This window comes from Pseudonaja textilis, chromosome 6, assembly GCF_049901715.1.
Source record: "Pseudonaja textilis isolate UNSWEBS1 chromosome 6, rPseTex1.2, whole genome shotgun sequence".
NCBI classification, from domain to species: Eukaryota; Metazoa; Chordata; class Lepidosauria; order Squamata; family Elapidae; genus Pseudonaja; species Pseudonaja textilis.
Window position 1 is genome coordinate 43,951,030 of NC_141995.1, and position 20,838 is coordinate 43,971,867.

At 37.3% G+C, this 20,838-nt stretch overlaps 1 long non-coding RNA gene across 1 annotated transcript in view; it reads left to right on the forward strand.

Annotated features, from left to right (window-relative positions):
* LOC148125466 (uncharacterized) overlaps window positions 1-20,838 on the forward strand; it is a 31,474-nt gene that overhangs the window by 3,481 nt on the left and 7,155 nt on the right. Inside the window, exon 2 of the long non-coding RNA XR_015744150.1 lies at window positions 17,796-17,868. This is a non-coding gene — a long non-coding RNA (uncharacterized LOC148125466). The remainder of the gene's footprint in view (window positions 1-17,795; window positions 17,869-20,838) is intronic.

Sequence of the window (20,838 nt, forward strand, 5' to 3'; positions counted from 1 at the left end):
TAAGCAGTAACCAAAGTTAACCAATGATGGAGGGTAACTAAAAATGTATATAAATGCAAGACTAGACTCCAATAAAGATCATCATGATTCAGTTGTTTATGATCAAACAACTCGACTGCCTCGTCATTACAACATTTAAATTATATAGATATGTATAATTAAATTTATTGAAATGATCTTGCTGTATATTTACCATGTTGAATATTTTGATTCAACATATGACATTTGTGAAATGTCATATAGAACAATTTCCTGGAAGCTATGGGTTATTGATCCTGCTAATGGTCGAGTAGGATCCTAACCTTCACTTATCCTGTACGTTGTAATAAGCATTTTGTTTTTTTCTAATTGTATATGACAGGTATTCATATGACTGAATGTATGACTATAACTACTTCTCAATTTCCATCAGCTCTCACTGAAGTCAGCATTTAAAGTCACAATTGTAATTATAAAATGCATGGTTTAAAAAAACAGTAAAGGTTGTATTCTACAAAGCATTTGGAATCATTTTAAATGAATGTACATGAGTACACACATACACACACATATATACAGTATATGCTTATTTCAATGTCAAATGTTCTATATGTGATGTGTTACAAATCAAATTAATTTTCTTAATTTGCTACAATGGTAATGATGATAAATACCATCCTGTCAGGAGCTACTTCTGAAGATGTAAATAAAAAAACAAATTAGGTTTTGTGTGTTTCCTAGAAATCAGAATATGTATCGACTCTGTCTTCATTTACAATTGTCTATTACTTCCCAATGCATGTTTCTCCCCAATCTGCATCACTGAATTGTCCTTCCTGACTCCCACTACAATTCTTCTCTCAAAGTTCCTCACGTATCATTACCTAGTACCGCGGTGAGATTCAAATTTTGTAACAACCAATTCTGTGGGCATGTCTTAATTTGTGGAAATGGCTTGGTGGTCACGTGACTGGATGGATGTGATTTGATGGTCACATGACCAGGTGATTGTGGCTTGGTGATCGTGTGACTGGGTGGGCATGGCCAGGTGGCCATGTGACTGGCAAACCAAGTACAAGTGGTCCTTGCTTAATGGCCGGTTGCTTAGCAAGTGTTCTAAATTATGATTGACCTCCCCAGAGCTACTTGATCTGTTTTTGGATGTTTGATCTGTTTGATCTGTTTTGACAGCCATGAAAACACACACACACATACACACACACACTCCCTTCTAACTCTGCTATTCTATGAGGATCTCCTGCTGGAGCAGGTGGTTGATGACTTTCGAGATCCCTTCCAGGCCAGTCCTAGATAGCTGTGCTGTTTCAAAGAATCTTCTGAAGCCAGGGTTTGCATCCTTCCTTCCTCTCCTTTTTTATCTCTCCCTCCCTCCTTCTATGTATTTATCTATCCATTCATATATCTCATTCACTTTCTCCTCTCTCCCTCCCTCCCTCTCTCTCTCTCTCTTTCTTTCTTTCTTTCTGTCCCTTCCTTCCATCCATATCTTTCTTTGTCTATACCTTTTCTTCCTTTCTCCCTTTTTCTTTCTTTCCCTTTTCTCTTTCTTTTCTTTCTTGTCTCTTTCTTCTTCTTTCTCTCTCTCTCTTTCTTTCTCTTTCTCTCTCTCCTCCCTCTTTCCCTCTCTCTTTCTCTTTCTTTCTCTCTTTCTCCCTCTTTCTCTTTCCCTCTTTTCCCTCTCTCTTTTTCTCTCTCTTTCTCTCTCTCTCTCTTTCTGTCCCTTCCCTTCCTCCTTCCCTCTCTCCTTCTAAATCTAGGAGACCCACCTGAAATACACACACACACTTCCAACATCACTTGTTAACTTTCTTCCTGGCCAGTCTCCTAGAGTCCCAGGGACCAGGTGCGATTGCCCATTCTCACCCAGTCCTGCATTGCCCAGAAAAGCTGGCAGGCAAGGTTTCTGGGTCCAACAAAGGGGCAGGGGGTGGGACCTCCTCCCCTCCCTCAAGAGCCCACCCCACCAGCATCCCAGCTGCCTGGAAACTTACCTTCCTCCTGTGGCTGGTGGCAGAGGGCAAGGTGAGCCAGCCAGGGCAGAGCCTTTGCCACTCGGCTACCTGCCAGCCTGCATCTTATCCCCTGCTCAGATTCTCTACAGCTGCTGGGAGGAGGTGTAGGGGGCAACCAAGAAGCACGCATCCAACTGCATCACCCCTCTACCAGCCCCCCCCTTCCTCGCCCAGCCAAATGTTTTAGCCAAGTGTAGGCCACCAAGGAAGATCCTCTCTCACGAGGCTTGACTTGCACCATTCTCACAGAATGCAGCCTGCATTCAGCCAACGCATGCAGGCCAGCAGGCGGAAGAGGGAAGGGGAGGCAGGCCAAAGGTGCAATAGGAGCCTGGGGGCATAACGTTGTGTTCCCTGGCTGCCCCCACCCCACCCCTAGCAGGCAAGGCCAAGCAACTGTGGAGAGGCAGGGGGCGAGATGCAGGCTGGTGGGGACCCAAACGGTGACAGATCAGGCAGGTCACCTTCCTCTCTGCCACCAGCAAGCCAGACAAGCTGGAGGCTGGGGACAGTTGTGGTGGGAAGCTTGCTAGGCCATGAGTGCCGCATGGGCGGCATTGGTGGCTAAGCAATCCAGGCAAGTGGGGTGAGGGGGAAATTGCTAGGCATGGGCAGCTAAGCAAGCCAGACAGGGATGGGGGGGCAGCTAGCTGGGCCACAAGTGCTGAAGGAGGCGGCATGGCAGTGGCGGCCTAGGCCAGCCCAGGAATCAGGACTCAACTGGGGCTTGTGGCGGCAATGGTGACAAGGGCGAGGGCAACAGCAGTAGCGTGGTGGTGGCAGCCTAGGCTGGCCCAGGAGTCAGAACTCAACTGGAGCTGGCAGCAGCAGCAGCACATAGGCAACCTAGGCTTGCAGAGCCTCCTTTACCTACAGAGATCATGGTGGAAAGTGGACAGCAGTGGCTGGCAGGCGGGTGAAGACAGACTGCAGGCAGCAAAGGTGCGTGAAGATAAGGAGGGGCGGGGTGGGGTGGGCTGGGCTAGAATGCAGTCAGCTTGTCACCCATGTGCACAATGTCGTGCATGCACGATAAGGACAGACTGGGCAGGGAGCGGAGAAGCAGGTGGAGGGGATGGGGCTAGCCAGCAGCCCATTTTACTGGTTCTCCGAACTACCGGAAATCATAACCACCGATTCTACTGAACTGGTCTGAACTGGTAGAATCCCACCCCTGCCTAGTACACCCTTGCCATCCCCTCGTTAGAAAAATATTTACAAAATGCAACTTTGCAAAGGGTGATTTATGTCTGGAGGAGGCAAACTGCAACACATCTGAAGAGCCTAGTATTTCCACTGCAACTTTCATCATATGACTAAGTAGGCAAATCATTCTTAGTTTAAAATGTGGCTTGCCTGTTCGGCTGGGTGAACAGCTCAATAGAGCTGTCCTCTGGCTGTGCATCTTGTTTTCTCTTGCACATATAAGCAGCAGTTTTGACAAGCTGTTGCTGATATGGGTCTTTTTTTCACTCACTGAAGTAAAAAAAAAAAATCCATAATCTTTTGTTCTGTTATCCTCATGACATGACTTTGAGGTATTCATTATTGCACGCCTTCCAGGTCAAAGAATCATAGAAAGGAGATTCTCAATCATGCATCTAGAAGAATTTTCCAACAGCCTCTTGAATAAAATAACAAGCTGTTTCTATTAGTACAACTTGCCAGGCTTGGTGTGTTTGATTTTTCATTCAGTGCTCCAACCATACTTTCTGGTTTATGACACAGAGAAAAGCTGAATGAGAAATTAAATAGAATCAGCGTACTCATTTCATTCAGCTGCATGTTGCATTTTACTTTATTGCCCTAATAAAACACCATTGAAAAAGTTCTTTTGTGCTCTACTTTCTGGGCACTTCCTTTTTTCTCTTCCTTTCCTCTCAGTTTACCAAATTTAAAAACATCCAAAGAGAGCAAGAAATGGCTAGTGAAGGCTATACCACGCTGAATATCAGCAGGGACTTTTCTAAAGAGCTTCAATTTTTCTCTGAGTGTCAGAAAACCACATTATTACATCCAGCTGCAAGCTGTTTTGATTGAGCTGAAAGTCTGATTTAACTTAATACAAATGGCAAATTGCTCTTTTATTTATCCTTGAAAATATATGTAGCTGTGAAGTACTACATTTCCTGGTAGCCTTGAAAAATAAAACTGCAATAGAAATTATAGGTTTCTAAAATATACTCTTATGTGTCAGCAAAAGTTATGAATATGCTTATTTCCAAGTGCAAGGAATAGTAAAAGTACTTTGGCAGTCATCAACTCCTATTTAGCTAGAAATAAGTACACCATTTTTTTTCTCAGCATCCTCATCAGCTGCTGTTGAGAGATAATGGCTGTTAAAAATTGCATGCCATCTGGCCACCTATTTAGGTCATCTATTTTGAAACTACTGTTTTACATATTTTGCTACCCTATTGCTCGCTGAGTAATAAAATAGCAGTGCCTTTATTTTCAAAATTAAAATATAGACCTGATAAATCAATGAAATCCATATGGAACACAAACTCTCAATGCTTTTTCCTGACACAGAACATTGCTAGAAATACAGTAAGGTAAAGATAGATGTTCCCCTTGCACATACGTGCTAGTCATTTCCAGTTCTAGGGGACGATGCTCATCTCTGTTACAAAGCCAAAGAGCCAGCACTGTCCGAAGATGTCTCCTTGGTCATGTGGCTGGCATGACTAAATGCTGAAGGCACATGGGAACGCTGTTACCTTCCCACCAAGGTGGTCCCTATTTTTCTACTTGCATTTTTACATGCTTTTGAACTGCTAGGTTGGCAGAAGCTGGGACAAGTAACAGGAGCTCACTCCTTTATGCAGTGCTTAGGATTTGAACCGTTGAACTGCTGACCTTTCTGATCGACAATTTCAGTGTCTTAGCCACTGAGCCAGCACATACAGTAAATAATTACAAAAGAACATTCTAAATTAATGCTTATTCTGTAACGGCCTTACTGGAAATATATGTAGATAATTCTTCAGTAGTTATGCCCTATTAAACTCTACATCTTTTTTCCTAAATATAAAAAGATTAGAGGTTGGTCAAGATTCCCCAAGATATTTTGGACTAGGATGTGCAGGTTTTCAGATTGAAATTCCAAGAGCTGCTTTAGGACTTGGGGGGAAACTATTCACAGCATCTGTGCCTTTGCAAGAAAAGACACAGCTGCTTAGTGTACTCCAGACAGATGTGGCATTTTTAATCACATATCCTAAAGCACCTGAAGAAAGCTGAGTCTCTGTATATCTCTATTATTAATCTGATCAGCAAATACTCTTGTTGCTCTTCTAAGTTAACTGTCTTCTAGATTTTTATAATAAAGAATGAACTGTACGCCTAAGTAAGGTTTCACAGCTTTTATATTTCTTTTGTTCTGCTACACTTAGATTTAGGCAAATCTCCCAAACAATGTAAGGAATGTAACCATTATGTGCTTCTTGATTTGTAGGATAACCATCTTGGCTGAGCCTCGAATGGTTCCCTGTGACTAGAGGTATTCCCTGCATGAGAAGGCAGAGTTTATACCTGCTTTCAATATTACAGGAAAATGTTTGCAAAAGATAACGTTTAAATCTGAGAACAGATTTTGGAATTACTAAATTGAAAATTAATTGCAATTGATTAGAGTCAAATTTATACGACCGCCCATCTTACTCAAAGTGATTCTGATCAGTACACAATGAAACCAAGATTAAAACATTCAATGGAATCAATTAAATAATAAATATGGATAAATACAAAGTAGAGCAAGATCACAAGAGGGGAAAGATTACATATAATATAGCCAGCACATAGATTCTGTGCATTGTGTTGTCCTTTATATCTCAAGCTGAAAAGGTTCTTTGAAACAGGCTAGGGCACACTTTCCATCTCATTTACAATTCATCATATACACTGAAAGAAACTCCATCTTTTCCTGGGTTAACATAGTACCCTATGCAATCTATCAGTCCTATAAAATAGACCATATTAGGAAACAAATGCTATATTGGTCAAAGTATTTTTATTGGAATAGCTACATTAACAGAACGTTGTTCAATATGTTTCTCTCCTGCCTTCACCTTTATTTTTATGTGAATTAAGTGGGCTTATCTAAGATGTTTTCTCAAATTAGATTCTTGGAATGGATTCAACACTTTTCTTGTTTTTCTGGGTGTATCAGCATAAGGCTATCAGGCTGGAAGAGGTAGTTTATCAGAATGTGGTTATTACTGTTTTAAAAACTCTCCCTGTTTTCTTTTGATAAAAAAAAATGTTTATAAACATAATAAAGCTTTAAGGATGACCAGATTGTTTTCTACCTAAAGTTCTACTCAATAATTAAAATAATAGAAACTGTAAACTAATGTTCAAGTTTTCTAAAACATAGATATTTATAGGACATTTGGATTGTTAATATCCAGAAAGGAGATGGAGATTCATATTGTGGGATGTAAGAACCGAATTATTCAGTGCTCACAACACAGGAACAGGTCTGGTTCACAATTCAAAGGTTTATTAAAGAAAATAAGCATTTGCAAACGGGCCTTCAAGTCCCTTCCCAAGTGGATTGGGCACAAAAAGAGCAAGCTTTCATATTCAAACAATACATTTTATACCCCTGCACAGAACATGCCACGTCTAAGAGGCCCTCCCCACATACCCCTTATTCTCTATATTCTAAACTACAAGCTTGAGGGTCAGAATGACATTGTTTTCTGTGTTTTAGTGTCTTATCTTGGTTTTGCTGCTGGGCTGCTGGGATTTACTTTGGGAGGATATTCCCTGGTTGCCTAGCCCTGGCCGATCTTCACGTTCTCCAAGAAGATTATAACAATGGATCGTGTACTTGTGAACACGTTTTAGGTTATAGGGTGGGGGTTTTATGCAGAAAAAGAGAAAAAGAGGAAGTTAACAAGAAGCATCAGAAAGAGCAAAAGCGGATCTTCTAATCTAACTATATAAATTCCGTTATAAAAGAGTAACTTATAATTTTTTTTCATTCAATATTTGATACTAGCCTAATCCTCCTCTAATTTCCAATATCAATAGCAAAGATCTGCAAGGAAATTGCAACAGTGAGGTTTTGAGTGATCAGAATAAGCTACTACCAACATTCATAAAGCAGAGCTAAAGCATGTCTCTGCTCCCCTTACCTTGCTTTGCATTTCCAAGCGCATGAAAGCATCTCACTATTATTGAATCCATAAGTGGTTATGTTGTAACAGTAGGATCATCCATCAGTTACTATCTCAAAACCTCATCCAAACTGTATAACTACACATGTGCAGACAAATGCATTTCAGAACCATAAATAAAATTCTTGAATCCATACAAAGACATGGGCATTTTGTGCTCAAGGCTTTCTTTTCAGAATATACTTCATGTATCAAAGGGCCAATGTTGATGCACAGATAGCTTGGAAGACGGATTCTATTTTTTGACTGCTATCCAAGAGATTGATCAGGTTCTTACTTGACTGTTTTGGAGAGGGGAGTAGTAGAAGGTGATTGTCCTGGGCCTCACAAATGAAAGATATCACTCTAGAGTAACCCAGAGTTTTGAAATAATCAGATGGACCAATGTCTTTCATTCAAAGCAGCAAAACCTATTTAAAGTATAATGCCAAAAATTATTTCAATATTTTCACTTTTGCAATTTATCCCAATTATTGTGCTACTGATTTCAATGAACACAGAGCAATAAAGAAAAGAATTGCAATGTTGTAAGATGCAGAAAGAAAGCAGAAAGAATTCTGTATTGATCATTCTGTCTCTGGGTATCACAGAACCTTAATAAAGCCCTAGAATTGTGCCTGTTTTAGCTACTGCAGTATTACAGCCTCAATTGCTTTCAGATCATTCACTAAAACATTGATAATTTTTATTTTTAGAATGACATTATTTAATGAGTAGTTTGCAAAATAAAAGTCCTGCTGAGTTTTATTTCACTTCCTTAACCAAATTACATTCATTAGTCACCCTGCTTGCTTCTAGTCTCAAACTGTACTTACCAACCTCATTTATCAGTTGTCAATCTTTAAAAAGGAGGCCTTTCTTAGCTTCTTAAATGTCCTTGTCTATTTGTTAATGTACAATATGTCTTATCAAAGGATGACTATTTACGACAAAATCTTATCTTCCAGGTATTAAGAAGTTTACCTCATTTTCTCTTCCACTGGGAGTTATACTTCCTCTTTAAAAGGTTTCTTCTGAGAATAGGACAAAAAGATAGGATGTTCTATATGAGCTAGATGAAATATATGATAACTTTGACTTGAAACATGGCCACGTCTACTCACTTTAGTTAATGCAGCAGTACTGCTGTCATCATATGATAATCTGATGGACTTTGATACCTGAATCTGGAAGGTACACCATCTCTTTTCTACAGTTCAGCTGTACTTTATTTTCTTTCTAACTCAAACTGATCCTCAGAATTGGTTTTGAAATTTTTGATACCTGACCATAAAAGTTATTCATTTCTCACAGGTTTTAGTTGGTATTTATACAGTTAATGATTATATATTGATGAAGATGTTTTTTCTTCAAAGTTATATTTGAAGCCAGAACGTTACACTTTTGTTGAAATTTCACAGAGACAGAATGCTAAGAGTTAAATGTGCCAGATGAGATATTTTGCTCATTGTGCAAAATGCAAACAGTGCATCAAATGTTGAAATGTTTTATAAAATAAGAAAAGGTACAAGAGAACACAGGGTCAACTAACAAGTGTCTCTTTGTAAATTAAAAGGATCATTGAAATTGCTGTTAAAAGGACAAGATATAATTGAATTCAAGACCACAAATCAAATAAAAACTAATAAAATCAAATGCAGCAGCAACTGAAGGAGCAGCAACGTAACTAATGGGAGATATTAGGAAAATAAGAATCAGGGGCAGAAGATAAACTAAAATAAATGAAAGAAAAACACTGTCAGAAATAGAAACATGGCTAATATATAGTTCAAGAGCAAAAAATGTTCAACAGTAGCAAATTGAGCAAGTATCATAAAAAAACAATTGGTACAAAATCATGAAAATAACCATCCTTTTCAATATTTTGCAAATCCCTCAAGACTGGCAATGCCATCAGGCCCAAAAGTCCTAGGAGCCTGGGGGTCCTAGGGACTGGAAATGACTCCCTTACTGCAGCTAATATCATCATAATTGCTTATACTTGGGGTGGGATTCTACCAGTTCACACCTATTCACTAGAACCAGTTGTTAACATTCTAAGCAGTTCGGAGAACTGGTTGTTAGAAGAAATTACTGGCCTAATCCTGTAAGGAGGCAGGAAGGAAACATTCTGGTGTTCCTTACAGAAACTGCCTCTCCACTAACCCTTATTACATTCTTAGCAGGACTAGACTTCTTTGCTGGTACTTTGCTTCTGTGGAATGACCATTCAAAGTTACAATGGCACTGAAAAAAGCAACTTATGACCATTTTTCACACTTATGACTGTTGCAGCATCCCCACAGTCATGAGAGGCCAGGCGAGGAGATGCGTGCCTCGATGTGAGTGATATTGAGTTGGCCACACCCAGCCATAACATGACCACCAAGCCATGTCCACCCAGTCACATGACCACCAAGCCACACCCACCAACTAAGCCACGCCCACAGAACTGGTTGTTAAAAAAATTGAATCCCACCCCTGCTTATACTTGCTCTATCGGTTGTTATGTTTTTAACAATGATTGTTTTATATATTTATTATTTTCATTTTTAGTTGTTGTGCACTACCCAAAGTCATGTTCTTATGACATGGCCAGCCATATAAATATGAGAGTGGGGGGGAGGGAAGAGAGACAAAGAGACAGAGAGACAGAGGGGTGTGTGAAAGATAGTCACTATGGATTCCTTCAGTGCATTTATACAATCTCAAAAGAAATCAGAGTATGGATCCCTACATTCAGAAGCTAACCTGATGTGATGGCTTCCTCAGACACTTCTCAGAACACCAGTTCGGATGAGGAAGAGCCAGGAATGTCTGAGGGTGTGTGTGGAGGAAACTCTGGAGGTTGTCAGAGCTCCGAGTCAGGAGCAGCAAGGCTGAGTACAATAGGGCAAACACAAGAGGAGGGATTGGATGAGCAGCCATTTGAATTAGGGACAGGAGAGGCACAGCTGTAGCTGGGAAGTCCAGAGGCTTCAGGGGGAGAGGTCACAAAGTTGCAGCTGGCCAGCAGAGATTCAGAAGAACTGCCTCCTCCTTAGGGCTCAGAGCGGGGAGACGTAATGAAAATTCAGTCAGGTTACTTATGAGGAGGCAGCCTCGCCCCTCTTGATGGGATGCACCTTAGAGCAGCTATTTAGCTCAGCAAGTGGAATGAAATGATGCTGGGAACAATGCACCCATTTCCTTGCCTTGTACACGTCAAACCTCTTTGTCTCTTGCCTTGAACCTTGTTTCCTGGCTCAGAGTGTATTTTGGACACTGGCTTATGCTTTGACCTCTGGACTTGCTTCACAGATTTTGTGCCTCATGGACTTGTTTTGCCTTGTTGGAAGAAATATCCTTCTGGGTTCAGTTTCAAATGAGGAAGAAAGACACTGGAAACATGGTGACTGCTTGGAAAGATGGTTTAATGGTGGACAGGACCACATGCCTTGGAGTTCCAAAGTGAAAAGGATGATCACATGCTTCAAGATGTTGGGTGAAGGAAAAGAAGGGGCAAGATGCTTAGAGACCCTTGGTTTTATGCCCTCTGTTGGGATTTGAATTTAAGCTTGTATTCTGATTGGTTGTCAGACTCCCATCGGGCCATGCAGGGGCAACCTTGTATGCTGTCCTGAGTCCCAGGCTTGTTAAGTCTTGCTGGATGATGATGTAATGAAAGGGCTTTGAGCAATTCCAATCTTTGTTATGTAAAATAGACTGGCCTAGGTCAGAGTAGTGGCCCATTAGCAAAAATGGGGACTTAGTTTCTGCGTTATTTCATTTTTCTAGGAGAGAGGTGGGTTTTAACTTCCAGCAGCCTCACAGACTTGCCTCTGCATTGTGAACTTGTCTTGTCCTATGGACATGTTGGGTTTCTTCCTGGACTGAACTGTGAATTTCTAGGGGGTTTGCTTGGTTGTTGGTGTGAAGATTTCTGGAGAAGCCTATTTGAGGCTTGGAAACCCTCAATTAAGAACTTTAGCCTACCTGTGATATGTGTGTGTGTTAGAGCGATCAGGAGGCCTATTCTTGACAGTTGTGTGGAACATTATGTATTTTTTTCAGTATGGCTTTGAGGAAAAAAGATTTGGTAAAAGATTTCATTAAGTGAGAAAGAATATTAGGCATGAGCTTTTGTTAGAGTTTGCAGCAATCCAATCAGCACACAAGTAAATAATTCAGCAGGATTCATTTATAGTTTATATACAATAATATAAAGTACGATGCATGTCCACGGTACCCATGCAGAATCCAAAAGTCATAATCACAGAAGCAATATAAACACAAAAGCAATATATTACAGAGGAGAAGATCCAAGGACAAAGTAACTCTTATATACAAACCAGTAAGCCTAAGCCACACCCAGTCTACATCTGGCTCACAACAGGTGATGTTTCTTAGTCACTAAACAGTTCCCATTGGCTGACCTGTTACCATGTCTATTCCAATTCATGAACTCTCATACACTGACAGTTTTTAAGCAGGAATTGGAACAATTCCAAAAAATGTCACTCCCTCCTTACTGCAATCCCATATTGTTTTGTGACATATCACCTAATCTTTTTTGCATTGCATTCAAATAAAATTTCCTTTAGTAATTCTATCTTTGCATCTTTCATATTTATATATGCAGAATGGTAGAAAAGATTTTTTGTTTTGCTTTGAGAGGAAACATTTAAGGAATAAATATTGAGTTTTGAAAGAAAACTGACTGATTTTTTTTTAAGGATTAAGACATTTTAGACCTAACTAACTACTGCTGCATAGAAGTGTCCACATCTTGAAAAACTGTCACTTTGTTTTTGTAGACATTTATAAACTTTTCTAAATTAGTTCTCCAAAGTTGGCTTATTTATGTTTTACTTGCTTTTAGTTTCTTTCAGTTGCTCAATTTTGATCCATATATACTGTACATGTTTAAGATGTGTGTGTGTTTGTGTTTGTATCTTATTATTTTATTGTTTATCCAATTAAAAGTTAAAGTAAAGCCAAAAAAATTACAACCACTTTAGGAGCCTGATTTCCAACTTTTGCAATTATTTGCCTAATTTATTCATCAATTAATCCACATTTTCTCATTTTAATTAGATTTCAGCATATATAAACATCTTGGTTGCCTTAGAAAGCATAGCCACTTGTGCATCTTCCGTGCTTCAGAGATATTGTAAACAAGCCCTTATCATTCTAGAGCATGTGGCTAGGTAGATGCTTTTGACTTTGTTGAAAGAAAAAAAATCCAGGTCCAGGTCCAAGCCAGGAATAAAATGGAGGCTGATGGAAAGAAAGATTGTTTATTGGTGAACAGAACCTACACATTCACAGCGTGCAGTTCTGGGACAGCTGACAAAATGGAGTTGAGAGTAAGGTGGGTTTTTATACCTTTTTTTTATTTCTATGGAGCCATGTAGGGGTCATGACTGGCTCTATAGGCAAAAGGGGAAATGCAAATCCTAGGTGTTTGTCTGAGCTAATCTTGTCTTGCCTAATTGGCTATCTGGAGTTTCTGTCTGACCCAATCTTTCTGAATGGATTACCAAATCTACATTTCTAAAAGCTAACCTCCTCAGTTGTTGCTTGAGACTGGTGCCGGTTTCTGCTTCTCTTAAGATTTCGTCCCATTTCTCCTTTAGGGGAAATATTCTATCCTGTCTTTTTAATATTCCCCAAAATATTTCATTCTCTAAGAGGGTGGGTGGGTGCTGAGTTTCTACAACTTATTTAAATTCATCAGACTTTGCACTAGTGAATTGTTGACTGCCTCACATTCTTTGAGGATTTAAACCCATGAAATAGTTCTTTAAGATGTCAACATTCATAATTTCTAGCTTTACAGATTCATTGTAGCTTTTGACCATGTTTGTCTCTTCATAACATTATTTCTCCAATGTTATAATCTTTGGCTTCATTCTTGGCTTTTAATTGCTTGGTCTTCAGTTCCTTTTGCATTGTTATTTTCTTTACGAGCATTTTTTTCATTTTTTTTTACATGTTATTTGGACCTATGCTTGTAAACTTTCGTTTTTCTAATGCTTTTAAGATTGGAGCTCATGGTTCTGTAAAAGCATCAGCTTGTTTGTAAATGCACTCAAATGCTCAGTCACCTTAGGTCATTTGATTAATGGGCCATGACCTTTATGTCTCTAAAGATGTTAGGAGGCATATGCTGACATAGCAGCTCTTGAATTTTTCTTCCTTAATATATTGCCATGTGATTATTGAATTACAGCTGGCTATAATTGTAGCTGATTTTATTACTTCATGAGTGTTAATCTAACCAGGCTTATTAAAGGTTTTGTTTCAATAATATTTGTTTTTATATATTTGCAAGCTAACATATAGCTTTAGCCTATTGTTTTCAGTTTTATTATTGAACATTGTTCTCTTTTACTTACTTTGCTCTCAGAATGTAGGAATCTTTCTATACCCCTTAGCTGAAAGTTCTTAGTTATAAGAACCAGCTTAATTCTTAGAAGAACCATTTTTATTTCTTTTATGCATTGTAAGAATGATTCTTCTATTATTATAATCAATATAGCTTATTATTATTATTATATTTACATGTGCCCACATGCTGTTTAGATATAGTGATGGCTATTAAATATACATAGTGCTCAGACCCACATCTTGAAGGTGGATGAGTAGTCAGTTAGAGTTGGAAACATTTTCTTAAAGCAAACTTCAAGAATCCAAACACACAGATGCCTATGGAAATATACCGTACCCTAACAGCTATATACAATGCATACACAACTGTGAACTCATTGAAAGAAAAGTTTACTATTACAAAGCCCTATCAATCAAACAACCTAGTGTACAATTTCTCCATTCGTTCATAAAGGATTTATTTTATAGTATAAAGCAGGATAAGGGGAAGTGTACAAATGGAAAATTGTATTTGCCAGATGGTCTATTTATCTTGCAAAGACAGCAGGTGACTGGAGGCTATTATCTTTCTAAATTACATATCTTCTGTAGTTTTACCTAGCCTTTAACTTTCCCCACTTCACTTCATTTCTGAATTAATTTGAATTAATATTAAGAGAACACTTGCCAAAATGTTGGATGGTTTTTCATTTTTATTTTTAATGCAAGAATCTGTCAGTAAGAATCTGCAAAACATTTTGTTTGTGTTTTTATAATTTGGAACCAGTGTCCTCATTGAAAAAAAGATTACTCATCAGGAAAGGTCAGAACAGGTGTTTTTAGAAGATAACAGCAAGAGAGGTTTTAAATGCTAACAAGGACAAAATCACAGCTCTTGTCCTTTCTAGTTACTGCTTCCGATACAATATATTAAACCTTTTAATCTTTTGCTGTATATACCTTATTACACCTTTCCACTTGGATATTTACTGCCACAAGGCTCACATTTCAAACTAAATCAAGGACTTGATGATATGAACTTGGCTTCTCCCACCCCCCACCCCCCCATTCTTTTTCAGCATAGAATTCCTTTTCAGCTTCCTTGAAAATTCAACTTGCAATTACTTAGCCCTTAATGTTCAGATTCCCTCTTCTCAGAGTATGTTATCTTCAATAAACACTGTGTTGAAATTTCAGTTTTTTCTTTCAGTTTCTTGTATGCTGCCCAGAACCAGAGATAGATAGATAGATAGATAGATAGATAGATAGATAGATAGATAGATAGATAGATAGATAGATAGATAGATAGATAGATAGATAGATATAGACATATATATATATATATACATATGTATGTATATATATGTATATGTATATAGATAGATAGATAGATAGATAGATAGATAGATAGATAGATAGATAGATAGATAGATAGATAGATAGAGATATAGATATATAGATATATAGATATAGATATAGATATATAGATATAGATATAGATAGATATAGATATAGATATAGATATAGATATAGATATAGATATATAGATATATAGATATATAGATATATAGATATATAAATATAAAATATATGTATATATTAAGCAAGTTAACAGATTTAAGAGCTGTTGGTCTGAGCTCCAAGCTTGATAATTTGGTTGCAAATGTTTTATTGTCATTTGAAGAGACATTGTCAATATGGTTTGGATCTAGGCCTGATATAGGAGATACCATTGGTGATCCTTTCAGTTGTTCATAGTTCTCTCTGTCAAATCTGAAGTAGGTGGTAAAGCATAGTTGGAGGAGTTCACATTTGCTTTCTGTTTCAGAAATGACAGCATGTTTACTTCATCAATATGATCTTGTGGTAGCTCACAAACCAAACTCAACTTTCAGATGGACCTTATCAAAACCGGAAGTGCAGACAGAAACAAACTAAAGATCAGGTGTCATACTGTATATCAAATCCAGTGCAGCAGCTGTGAAAAGAACTATGTTGGCCAAACAGGAAGAAAATTATCAACCAGACTACATGAACACTTCCTTGCTATCAAAAGACATGACCCGTTATCCCTCATGTCTGTCCGCCAAGATTCAGAAGGACACACATTTGATCTAACTGGGACCAGGGTTATAACCCAGATGAAATCAAAGAGACAAAGAGAATTCCTCAAAGTCTGGTTTTTCACCAATAAGTCAATAAACAAATGTATTGACATCGATCCAGTTTACCAATCACAGAGAATAAATGAAGGACATCAACTATGATACCAAAGATAGCATTTAAAATGCTATCAGGCACCTCATTATGCAGCAAAAATCACAACCCATCAGCTCACAAGAAATCAGACCATGTCTCAGTAACAACCAGCCATTCAAACAGACTGAAAACAGACCATGACTCTGTAGTATCTGAACAAACCACACGAATTTACATCACACAGGTGGTACTTAAAACCAAAGTCCATGCCTTGGTAACAACAGCTAGCCAACCAAACAGTCCAAAGTCAGACTCAGAAGTAGCCGAACAAACAACATCCACACTAATTTGCATCACATAAAAAGATATTTAAAGACCAGTGCTCTGACAGATGAGCACAATCCAAAGTGCACTGATGATGTCTCCTCGAATGGTGATGAAATGTTTGCAACCAAATTGCCAAGCTCGGAGCTCAGACCAACAGCCCAACTACCAATCTGAGCTACTTATATTCAGTGGTGGGGTTCAAATAATTTAACAACCGGTTCGCTGCCCTAATGATTTCTTCCAACAACCAGTTCACCAAACTGCTCAGAAAGTTAACAACCGGTTCTCCTGAACTGGTGTGAACTGGCTGAATCCCACCACTGCTTATATTCAAATACATTTCAAAAATTAAAGAAGCAATAAAAACATTGAATATAGTGTCATGGCAGGCCCAGATAGAATGATAGCACAATACTATAAAAAGCTGGAATGGGCACTGATGGAATCACTATTGAAGATGCTGAATGAAATTCAAACAACAAAACCAATACCAAATTAGGGAAAAACATAGATAACGCTAACACAGTTTCTTTTTTTTAGCTTTTTTTTCTTATAAATATTCTGTATTTTTCTGTTTTATTATATTTAATTTCTAAAAAGCCCTTCATTTGAGCACTATATTGACTGTCTTCCATTATAGCTTGATACAAGATACTATTATCCATGGAACGAAATTGCCACACTAAATATCATACGTGTTTCTGCTGAATATATGTAATGAGTGGGGTTTTTATCCCATGTTTGGAATTGAACAGTTTGGGGGGTTTTTTTGTTTCTTTTTTTGCCTATAAAACATTAGTCTTTAAAAAAAGGAGGGACCCAATGGTGGATTTCAAAGATCAGTCATTGTGCAGGGTGCCAAGATGTCTGAATGCCTGGGCAGCGTTTATTCTTTTATACAATTTTTACAAGCAAGGAAGAGTAGCATAGATACAGCATTTGGACTGGAGAATAAATCACACATGGATGAAACTTCTCAACCACATTGATATAACCTCCCAACTAATCCTTAAGACTAGTGGTGATGTTAGTAAATGAGATCGCCTATATATGTCTGGAAAGTCCAGGACTTTCCACCTTCACCAAGATATGAGATCATGCAAGTAGCCAGGAGGCCCCATATAGGTTTTAAACACTGCAGTTTGCTGCTGGCATCTAGAGCCATTCATAGGATCTCAGTAGCTACTACAACCCAGATTACTCTGTCTTTAGAAAGGCCACTTCCATGTTTGCGGACAAATTGCATGAATCTAATCATAGTGTTCCCACTGAACACAACATTTTCCAGTGCATCTTTCAATTGCCTAATCCTGTGATGCAACTGCATGGAAATGGCTTGCAAAATCCTTTTCCAGATCTCAGCTCCTTCTCCTTCTTCCACTTGGTCAAGTATTCTGCAAGTCCATGGTTAATAATAACTGATAGGTGGATTTCCCTGGTTCTTTCCTGTTCCTACCCATCCTACCTATCCTATCTGGAATTTTTATCAAGTTGTAGCTGTCGAGTTGTGCAGGGCAATACTTAACAGGTCACAAATGTAACAGTGGTTTTGAATGTTAATGGTGGTTTCTTGATAAATATACTGCATGTGTCAAAACATTTCTGCAAAGTATCTTCATCTGGGATACAGAGAGTAGGTCTCTAAGGGGAGTGAAGTCTACTGTTGATTAGGACATTTTGTATTTGATTGTTGATTGTTTATTTTGCCCTTAATGTTCCAACTTTCTATTTCCCAATACAGTGATCCTGTAAGTACTAGTTACACTATGCCTGTAGTAATATTACTACCTATTACAAAAGTCAACTAAGATAAGGTAAGTAGTTAATTTAGATTAAAAAAACAATGCATTGCCTTCCTGCAGGTGTAGTATGAGTCATGTGGGGGTTTTGGATCTCATTCTAAAACAATGAAAAAAGTTTTCAGTATATTATTCATTCAAAACATGAAAGTCATGAAATCATGAATTGTGATGAATGCTACTGAACCACAGTCCCTTCTGAATTTTTGCTAGGTCTGCATAATGTTTGGGTGAATATGCACATTTTGAATAAGCAAGCTATGCCCAATAATGTAGATTCTTCAAATATTATTTAATTATGGGTTGTTTTTACCCTCACACAAAATTTCTTATGAGAAAGTTCTGAAAGTTAGGAGAATAGCTATGTAAAGTATTGTTTAAAGGGATTACTTTTTTTAATTTTAGCAATGTTTATTTAAAAGGAATTTCTTTGTTATCATTTTTCTATAGAGAAAAAAAGCAAACAAATCAGGTAATATACTCACAATCAAAACAGGTAATTAAAATACAGGTGGTAAATTAGTTTTGTCTTGAGATTGTTAATCAGCAAACAGCCTACTTAAATTAAACTACACACATAATTTTAAGAAAGTATAAAAGAGATATAAGAAAGAATCTTCATGGTTCTTTCCAAATGTGGAATATTTCACAACTAGAGAACCATCTCAAAGAAAATCCCTTGGTGTTTCCATGTCATTCCAGTACAGATTGAACATATTAAAAGTGTTAAAATGACCTCCAAGATTAGAAGACTTAAATGTCAAGATATCTTTTGCTTGGAGTCTCAAACCACTTATTGCACATGCTTTTTTCTCTAAAATACTGAAGTTTCTCACTGATAACAGTGAATGCGCCACAGGGTTAAGAACAGGATTTAGTTTTCTTTTTTAAAAAAACAGTATCAAGTTGATGGAAAGTTGAACTTTAAGAATAATGTAATAATGGTTTCAGATAGTATCTACTGATACTAAATATTACTTTATTTTTTAAAAAGAATCACTGACCTCCAGATTCAATCGTATACTTAATGGTTTGTTGCCCAAGTCTAAAACTGCCCAAAGTCAAGACAAAATGAGACAAAATAAAATGATAATAGTGTGTCAAAATATGCTGTTGATATAACTAAATTTGATAGACATGTGGAGGAAATTAAACCCTGAGAAAAAGCAATTTACATTTTACTCTAATCCTCACCAATCATGGACACGAATCGATATGGTATGGATGAATGGTGAGTTAGTAAATGAATTAAAAGAGATTGAAATTTTACCAAATGAATGGGCAGATCACAATCCGATTCAGATAGTGTGGAAAGGAAGGAAGAAACCAAGGAAAAGGTGGACCCTAAATACACAGCTAATTAAAGAGAAAGAATTTATGAATAGACTTGAGGAGGAATTAGATTACTTTTAAAAAGAAAATAATAATGAGGCAACTATGAAACAGAATATTTGGGATACAATGAAGGCAATAATAATAGACACAACGGTATCATACACCGCTAAAAAAAATAAAGAAAAATATGCCCAACAAAATAAATTAGAACAAAGAATCAAAGAATTAGAAATTCAGCTGCAAAACACCCAAAAAGATTGTATATTGAAAAAACAGATGATAATAACTAAACATAAATTAAATTTAATAGAACAAGAAGGAATGGTTTCAAAGTTGAATACAGCCAGACAGATATTTTTTGAACAGGCCAATAAGCCAGGAATGTGGTTGGCCTACAAACTTAAAAAAGAAAAACAAAAAAGATTGATATACCAGTTAATAGATGAGAACAGGGATGCCCAACAAGGAATAGAATAGAAAAAAGAAATTGCATGTACATTTTTTGAAGATCTTTATAAAAAGAAGGAGGTAAATGAGGACATGATAAGAAACTATTTGGGTATTACTAAAGATAAAATAATCAAGGAGGAGATGAAGGAAATGTTAACTAGAGACATTATGTGGCCCAAGTTAAAAATAGCAATAGAAAACCAAAAGAACAATAAAACCCCAGGACCTGATGGGATACCAGGGGAACTTTATAAGAAAATAGGAGAACAAATAGGACCTCTCATGGTGAAAGTATATAATGAGGTCCTACTTGCAGCAAGAATACCGGATTCATGGAAGGAGACATTGATATCATGGATTCTGAAAGAAGATTCAGATTTACGACTTATATAAAATTATAGACCAATTTCCCTGTTAAATACTGATTATAAAATATTTACCACAATTATAGCAAATAGATTTTTAAAAATATTGAATGAATATATACATAAAGATCAAAACAGATTTCTTCCCAATAGACAAATTAGGAATAATTTACAAATAGTACTAAATGTTTTGGAATACTACAAAGCCCAACCCAGAAAAACAAATAGCCCTTGTATGCTTGGATGCACAGAAGGCCTTTGACAATCTAAATTGGCAATTCCTAATACAATAAATTTACAACATGAATTTAGGCACTAAATTTGAAAACATTGTGACTACAATTTACAATTCACAAAAGGCGACTATTATAATTAATGGAGAGTACATGCTCTCAATAAAAATAGAGAAAGGAGTTAGGCAGGGATGTCCATTATCTCCCTTGCTCTTCATATTATCTTTGGAAACATTGCTTACACGAATTAGACAGAACCCAGGAATAAAAGGACTAAAATTAAGAAAGAAGAATATAAACTCCAGTCATTTGCGGACGATATGAAACAGGTTAAGAACTATTGAAAGAGTTAGATCAATTTGGGGAAGTTGCAGGACTTAAAATTAATAGGGAAAAAACAAAATTAATAACTAAAAATTTAACAGAAAAACAAAAACTAAAATTGGAAAGGATAATGGGATTACAAATAGTAAAAAAAATTTAAAACTTAGGAATTTGGTTGATGGCTCAATGCAAAATTCTAATGGAAAATAATAATAAATTATTACAGCAAGTCAAAAAAGATTTAGAAATATGGGTTAAATTGCAAATCTCCTTATTAG